Source organism: Miscanthus floridulus, chromosome 8, assembly GCF_019320115.1.
Source record: "Miscanthus floridulus cultivar M001 chromosome 8, ASM1932011v1, whole genome shotgun sequence".
NCBI lineage: Eukaryota > Viridiplantae > Streptophyta > Magnoliopsida > Poales > Poaceae > Miscanthus > Miscanthus floridulus.
In genome coordinates, this window is record NC_089587.1 from 17,002,585 (window position 1) to 17,010,689 (window position 8,105).

The window sequence follows — 8,105 nt, forward strand, 5'->3', positions numbered from 1 at the left end:
TTTAACTGTTCAAACGGTCCAACTGTTTAATTCACTGTTTAGGGCCTAAATGTCATGGGTGGCCTCAATTTTCCGTTTAGACGTTGTTTAAACACATTAAACGACTGTGTAATTGTTGATGTGAGTATAAGCCACATCATAAAAAACTAGAACGTTTATATTCACATAAGCCATGGCGGACCTAGGATTTAATCATAGGGTATGCAGCACAAAATTTTTCATATACGATTTAGTAAAATCATTTATTTATTCCGTAAATAATAGTAAATTTACAATAAAATTCGGTAAAAGGACTAAATAACATAATAGGTCCTAAATTCAAATATTAAACTGGAAACTACAATGAATTACAATATAAATACTTGAATTGTAATACTAATAATTCAAAATATAGGCAAAAAGGAGACTTAGTATAGTACTTGCCTTTTAGTTGCCACTTTTTATAGGAGATGATAGTATCGATTATGTTATCTCTATCTACTTAAGAAAATATGGATGAAAGCTCACTCTCATTAAAAAGTTTAACTTCATGACTCATAGAGAGTTGGTAATCATATAAAAGATTATCATCTAGATGAAACTCATTTTTTCTCTATCTCCTTAAAAACATTGTCATATCATAAAAATGCCTATAACAGTCTATTAAATGCAGATAAAGCTCACAAACCGCACTGTGACTGGCTAAACATCTTAGGGCAGTCCCAATGAAAGAAACTAGTAGTTTCTATAACATAGGATACCGCATCAAAAAGTATTGCTTTCCAACCCATGGTTTCTATGAGTAATAATTATTTTCTCTTTCTCTCTTCCAACTCTATTTTCTTCCTCCAATGAGAGTGTGACACGAGCTCTCTAGAAATTGGTGGTTTCTCCTCAATGGCGATTTCATGGTTTCTTGGTGCATTGGGTCAAAAGTAGACCTGATTTCTTCATGAAGAAACCATTTCTATGATTTTTGCTCTCTTTCTTCATTAATTACGTTGCCATGTCAGCGTTTTGCCTATGTGGCAAGTCATTTAATGAGAATAGAAACCATCATCAATGCACTATTGGGACTGCCCTTATACTAATATACTAATACTGGATGAATTAAATATTTCTGATCCCTAATCTAGTGATCTCGATAGTCTCGTAGATATGCAAATAAATTACAGATATATAATTAATTAAGTACATAAGTTACTTAGAAAAATAAGAAGATTAAATTTTAAACCTATGTGCTTATCCGTGTCAATATCCCTAGGGCAAGCCTTCGCGTGATGGAACTACTTGGCACGCGTGCTGCGCGGAAGCCGAAACTTCTAGGGCTACTTTGGAAGTATGGGGAGTCTAGCCCAGGGAAGAGAAGCCCTCGACAGGATTCTGACGCCAATTCGTTTCCCTGGGTTGTCTTCCTTGCCAGAGGTTTAGTTCCCTGTCGCTGTTTGGAGAAAAGAGCAGGAATCTCGGGGAAAAAATGGTCTCAATAAATCATGAAAAGAGAGAGAGAAAAACTAGAAATAAAAGTATGACCGCTATCTCCTCTTCTTGTTCCTGATGATCAGGAAGACACCGAAGCAGGCTTCCAAGCAGCTAAGCAACATGATGGCGAGGCCGCTCACCAGGATGTGCACACCGGCCATGACAGGCGTGGAGCGAACCCCGAGCCGGAGGCCAGCGACACTGCAACAGCGAGGCTGAAGCCGTTGCGGCCTGCGGCACCACCGTTGTGATCAGCACAGCCACCACCGTCGTCGAGTTGATGGCGTTGTTCGCGATGCCCTGCATGCGCACACGCGTCTGCTGCGAGTGCGCCTTGTGCTTGATGTCTCGCTCACCTGCTGCTTCAGCTCGCGCGCCTACTTGTTGCCGCGCGCCGCCGCCTGGGGTGATGGTGCGCGCCAACTGCACGCCGTGCTCCGCCAGCAGCTTCGCCGCGTCTGCGTTGCCATCTTATCCGCTGTGTCCAGCGGGGTCTCGCGGGACCGTGGTCCGGCATCGTGACCAGCCGCTTGATGATCTCGTGGCGCGCCTTGCGCGCGGACATGTGCAGCGCGATATTGTCCTTGTTGTCCGTCTGGTTGAGCAGCGCCGTCTCGGCGGCGAGGAGCGCGTCGACGAGGTCTAGCCTGGTGCCCTTGGTGGCCATGTGCAGCGTGGTCTGGCCCTTCTTGTCCGTGCGCAGCGCGATGCTGGGCTCCGCCTCCAGCAGCGCGCACCACCTCCACAGCCTGGTTCTGCCTAGACAGCAGCGCCCCGAGCTCCTCGGCGTCCATGCCGGACATCATCTCCGCATGGACCCGAGCTGGCCAGCGCGCGCCGCCGCGTGCATCGCGGTGTCGTCCCGCTTCCCCGTCAGCTGCTTTGTCATCTTCTTGCGCCGCGTCACCGCCTGCGCCGCCCTCGGCGAGTCCATCGCCAACACTGTGACAGCCAACAACGACTTGCGAAAGGAGGGAACCGGGCCCCAGGGAAGCGCTCCCGGCCTCTTGCGTCGTGGATTGCTTCCCCGTGAAAAACGCGGGGAAGGGGGCTGTATTCCACGTCTCCGGGACCTTCCAAATGCAGCGGAAGATTACCCCGTGACAGATCGCCCCGTGGGTTCCCGCCCCGGGGAATCCGGTGGGGATCAGTGCTTCCAAATTAGCCCCTAGTGAACAGGCAGGGGAGTGTGCGGGTGTGAGGCATCGATTGAACAGTTTTTTTTTTTTACATATAGACCCGGTTCGCTGGTCTGAAACTGGCTGAAAACACTGTTTCGGCTGAATTGTTGTAAAAGAAAAATACTGTTTCAGCTAAAAAAAAGAAGCCGAAAAGCCGAATATGAGGTAAGCCGAACAAAGCCATTACGGCTGGAATTGGATGCATTATATGACTTTTTACCAATATTTGAATATATAATCTAAGCAAAAGAGAGCTTAAATCAACTTCACCGGATATCTTATTTCTTATTCCTTAGGGTTACAGGAGATCCCTCAAAAGCAATTTTAGTATAAATGAGTACTAAAAACAATTTCAGAATATAGGTGTTGTGTTGCAATAGATTACTCAAAACTCATACCTACATCCATTTTTACACGTGGTGCCACATCTTGATCAAATATATTTTTCTTTCTTTTTTCTCCCTACACCACACTCCTTCGTGGCTTCGAATGGACGGGTAGCTAGTGGCAAGTGGCTCGACTACGGGCATGCAGTGCCCGCTGGGCGATGGTGCGAGGAGTGATCGCGAGGGCATGATGACCGGTCGGCGGTAGCGTGAGATACGGTCGTATGATCCAGTGAGCACACAATGGAGGGAGGGTGAAGGCGCGAGGCGTTCTTTACGAAGGGGAGGTAGATTTTTAGATTACCTCTAAAAGAACTCTTTTCTTTTGGCGGAAAGGAATGTATATTTTAAGAGATCTTAAGAAAAGGGAAAAAGAAATTCTATAGAAGATCTGCACGAACAACCGCTCTTATACTATGAGGTTTTAGGAATAGTATCAGCAGAATGAAGATTGATATCATCTAAATCGAGTAGATATGAACATGAATTTGATTCTGAACTATTTGTTTTGTATTCGTATTCAAATCTGTACTCATATCCGGTAAAAAGTTCATTATCTGACTAAAATATCCGATTTCGATCTTTTATCCCATTTTTTTCCAACCATTTTGCCCTGCTCCCCTCTGCACCTACCCCCTGCCTTTCCTTTTCCCCACAGCGCACTCTTCGACTCTTCGTTTCTTCCGTTACCCCCCAGCGTGCGCGCCCTCTGCCCCTCCCTCTCTCTCGTGGAGACGGACTGGGCCGCCGTCGCTGCCGCCCTACGCCCAGGTCTTCTTCGGCCCCTGAGCCGCGACGAGCACCACCAGGTACGCCCGCTCTCTGGTCTTCCCTTCCTGATGTGCGCAACCGAGCACCCAAACCCTAGCTTACTGTTTGTATTCGGATCTGATCTACTTACAAGTGTATATGCATGTATTATGCCTACTAACTTCGATTGTTGTGCAAAAATTATCGGGTGTACATGTTTGCACCCCATGTCCTTACCGGGTCAGCTCCTGTCCCAGCTAGCAGCCTACTATTGTCTATTTGTTCAACAGTTCAAGTAACAAGTTAACTATTGTTAAGTCAGCACGCTGTGCAGAAAGCTGTATCAGTATATTGTTGTTGCCATGCCGATTAGTATTTGGACCTCGAATTTTGATTTGCGTTTTCCCATCAAATTTCCTTGGACTTAAAACAACTGACTATACCATGGCGCATATACCTTAATACCTCCATAAATGGTTGTCATCATGTCCATGAGCAGTTTGCGAACAGGCGATATCCTTAGTGTGAATGTTAATTCTATTTTGTGATGTTGCATCTGTGATCCAAAGTCTGAATGCAATTGATTTTGCAGCTGTGATCTATGCTCGATACCTCGAGCGCCTAGTATTGTATGTCTGTCTTGTCTGCATCATTTAATTTATTTTCTCTTCCCCCCTCATATTCTAGGGAGTAGAAGAGGTTAACCTTCTGGTTGGAAACAATGGTAAGTACTAGCTAAAATTATGTTTTTCTTCTTATCTTTTTTGAACAATTCGACCTATAGGCCTGGAGAATTTCGTCTATGGAATCATGTAAGTAGTTGGTATACACGCCTTCCCCCACTTGGAAGTAGATGATAGAACTGAGCAGTTTAACAATGCCAAGAGATTATTCCTCAAGGTCTACATCATTGTCCCATGTGCAGCAGTGAGTTCAGATCCACAAAGTCTTCCCTCTCTACTTGCTTGGCCAATACGATAGCATTTGATTGTAGAACTGAACCAAGATATACTTTCTTTCATGTAGCAAGTATGTCGTCGATACTCATAAACTAAAATAGTTGCTGTGAGCTGTCACCTGTCTTCTTTCACATGTGCAGATTTTCAACAAAAAAGTTACTTATTTCATTTGTTGCTCAACCACACTGTTGTGTCCTCAATTCTCATACATTTGTTCATCATGAGTAGTACTTCGAAGGCTATGGATTCCGTGGAAGTACTTTCGAGCAGACTTATCGCTGCTATCCTGCATCCTTCATTGACAAGGTTTGTAAATCTAAATGTGATGAGGTGCCATGTTTTCTAGTTGAATATGTTGTGTTCCATGTCATGGTTTCATGCTGTGCCAAGTTTCATGGCACCTATGACTATATGAGATAGTAGTTCGTTATGAGATACTGTAATCAACTCTATTATTCCATATGAGTTGCTTTTGCCGTATGCATATGTAGCATGTTCCATAGGTTGGGTTCAAATGTGTATTTTCATTTGATTGTGAGCGAGGAACTTCTCTTTTCTTATCAAAATGACTTGCAAATTGAACAAGTAAAATATCTTTACATTATCAGTAGCTAAGCTGTAGTAGCGACTTGTTGGCATGTTTGTTGACTCTTGCCTTTCTAAAGGATGTCACAAAATTACTGTTAAGCTTCTAATGTTATGATAACAGAATTGCATCCTGCAGTAAATTCTGTATGTCTAATGCTAGAATAATTACTACAGCCCCGTTCCAAATTATAGGTCAGTTTAGCTTTTTCCTAAATCAAACTTCTCTAGCTTTAACTAAGTTTATAGAAAAAATGGACCCACATCTACAACATCAAATTAGTTTCGTTAAAATTCTACATGAAATGTCTTGATAGTGCATTTATTTGAGCATGTAGCTGTTAATGTATTTTCTAAAAACTTGGTCAAAATTAGAGAAGTTTGACTTAGGACAAAGCTAAAGTGACTTATAATTTGGGAATTGAGATGGAGGGAGTAGCTTTTAAAATAATATTTTAGTTTGCATTTTTGGAATTTATTGTGAAAGATCTTTTTACCGTTTTTTGCAGCCACAGCTTGAGGCTGGTGACAAAAGTATGTTCTCTGTTCCCTGAGTTTTGAGTTCTGAGCTCCGTATCTATTTTAGTTGCCATTGGAAGTTTACAGGGTTATTATTTTGCTTCTTCCCAGTTATAATGCCACCGTCAGCTCTTGATCGTCTCGGTAAGTTAGGCACATTCGTTACTTCTCATCTTTGACATGCACAATGATACTTCATCTTCCATGTTTTTGACAATTTTTTCCACACTGATTTCTCAATAAGTTCCTCAATTCTGAAAAAAAAATTGGTTTCTCTGCAGCATCTCTGCATATTGAATACCCTATGCTATTTGAAGTTCACAATGCAGCAGCAGAACGGACTTCACATTGTGGTGTTCTGGAGTTCATTGCAGAAGAAGGCATGATCTACATGCCATATTGGGTATGTCAAGATCTAGGATACTGTTGCACTTCTTTATTATATCACCACGTCAACAAAGCTAACTTTATGTGGTCTTCAGATGATGCAAAATCTTCTTCTGCAAGAGGGAGATATGGTGTTCATAAAAAACGCCAACCTCCCCAAGGGCACATATGTGAAGTTGCAGCCTCATACAACAGACTTTCTAGATATTTCAAATCCCAAGGCAATGTTAGTATTTTTTCATTAACTATTTCTTATCCTAGTGAAAACATCCTTTTACCCTTCCCTTCCCATATCACTGCTGTATTCTGACTAGGGTTACATGGTATTAGTAGCGATTGAATCCCTCAATAACATTAATGACCTGTTTGTGTCATTCTTGCAGCTTGGAGAAAACTTTGCGGAACTTTTCTTGTCTAACTACAGGTGACAACATTATGGTAGCGTATAATAACAAGAAGTACTACATTGATATAGTGGAGACAAAACCCTCCAATGCTATAAGTATTATTGAGACTGACTGTGAGGTTGACTTTGCTCCACCACTTGACTACAAAGAACCCGAGCCAGTAAAACCTTCTGTTCCTGCAAGCACAGAACCTACTACTGGTAATACTCTTGTCCTATACATCACTGGATGCCATTACTGTTCTACATATGTTTTTTTTGGTCATTCAAATTATTTTTGTGTTTTTTTTGGTGTGCAGAGGCTCCAGCTGAAGAAGAACCAAAGTTCATCCCCTTCACTGGTTCAGGAAGGCGCTTGGATGGGAAGCCTTCCAAAGATAAAGATGTGCTGGCCCTCATCCCCTGCAAAGCGTCAAGCTAATGCGACCAATGGTGTGCAGCCCTCAACAGCCACCACATCACAGGGCAGTTCATCGCGCAAGACCACAGGAAAACTTGTCTTTGGCTCTGGTGGAAGCCGAGCCGAAAAGGTTGGTCTTTACAACATTTTGATCTCTTTGAGTCCATCTACACATAATGTGGAAGTGATTACCTTATGGGACTCGGCTTTGATGTTCCATTTTGCATTAAATGTTTAGGCACCTGAAAAGGAAGCAGAGGAGCCCAAGAAAGAAGACCCAAAATTCACAGCATTTACAGGAAAGAAATACTCATTGAAGGGCTGAATAAATAGGAAGATAATGTATTATCAGTATTTCCAGTGACAGACATGATCAGGGGGAAGCACTTATTAACCTTATTCTGTGGGAGGGCCTTCTTTGGGTGGGTTAGTGGTCTCTGTTTCTCCTGAACTGTTACCCTTGTGTCAGCCACGCCAGAGCAACTGATGTATAAAGCCATTGTTGTCCGATAATGGATTTCTGTTGAGCTTGCATGTACATATTATCGCCTATTCGCCTTATACTAGCAAACATGCTGTGTAACAATGAAACAGTACAGCTTGTTGTGCAATCATATGGACGACTTGTGATTCGGAGATTGATGCAACAATTGCATCAATTGTTCTAATACGTCTTTGAATCAGACATCATACCATGGTTAGATGTGCACTGTTGGAAATTTGGTCTTGTGTTGGATTTGGATTGTTCTAGATTTTAGTATGTTCTAATGTCTTTGAACCTGGACTCCGTGCTGTGGTTAAGCACGTGTTGTTGGAAACTGCATCATGTTCGTTTGATCGTATTAGTCGTGCTTATCAGTTATGATATAGTGTTTTTTTTCACAACAAAACAACATCAGCTGGCTTATAAGCTACAGAAACGATCGAGCGAGGATCTGGATTGTAGTTAGACGCGTGCTGTTAGAGACCACGAGCTGGAAACTTGGTCTCGTGTGTATTCGGATTATAGTTAGATGCGTGTTATTGGAAACTTGGTCTTTTGTGGATTTGGGTTGTTTTAGATTTGGATTA

At 42.7% G+C, this 8,105-nt stretch overlaps 1 pseudogene; it reads left to right on the top strand.

The window, feature by feature from the left end:
- The first annotated feature begins 3,665 nt into the window (after positions 1-3,665).
- On the top strand, positions 3,666-7,704 carry LOC136471234 (uncharacterized; annotated as a pseudogene).
- Positions 7,705-8,105: the final 401 nt, after the last annotated feature.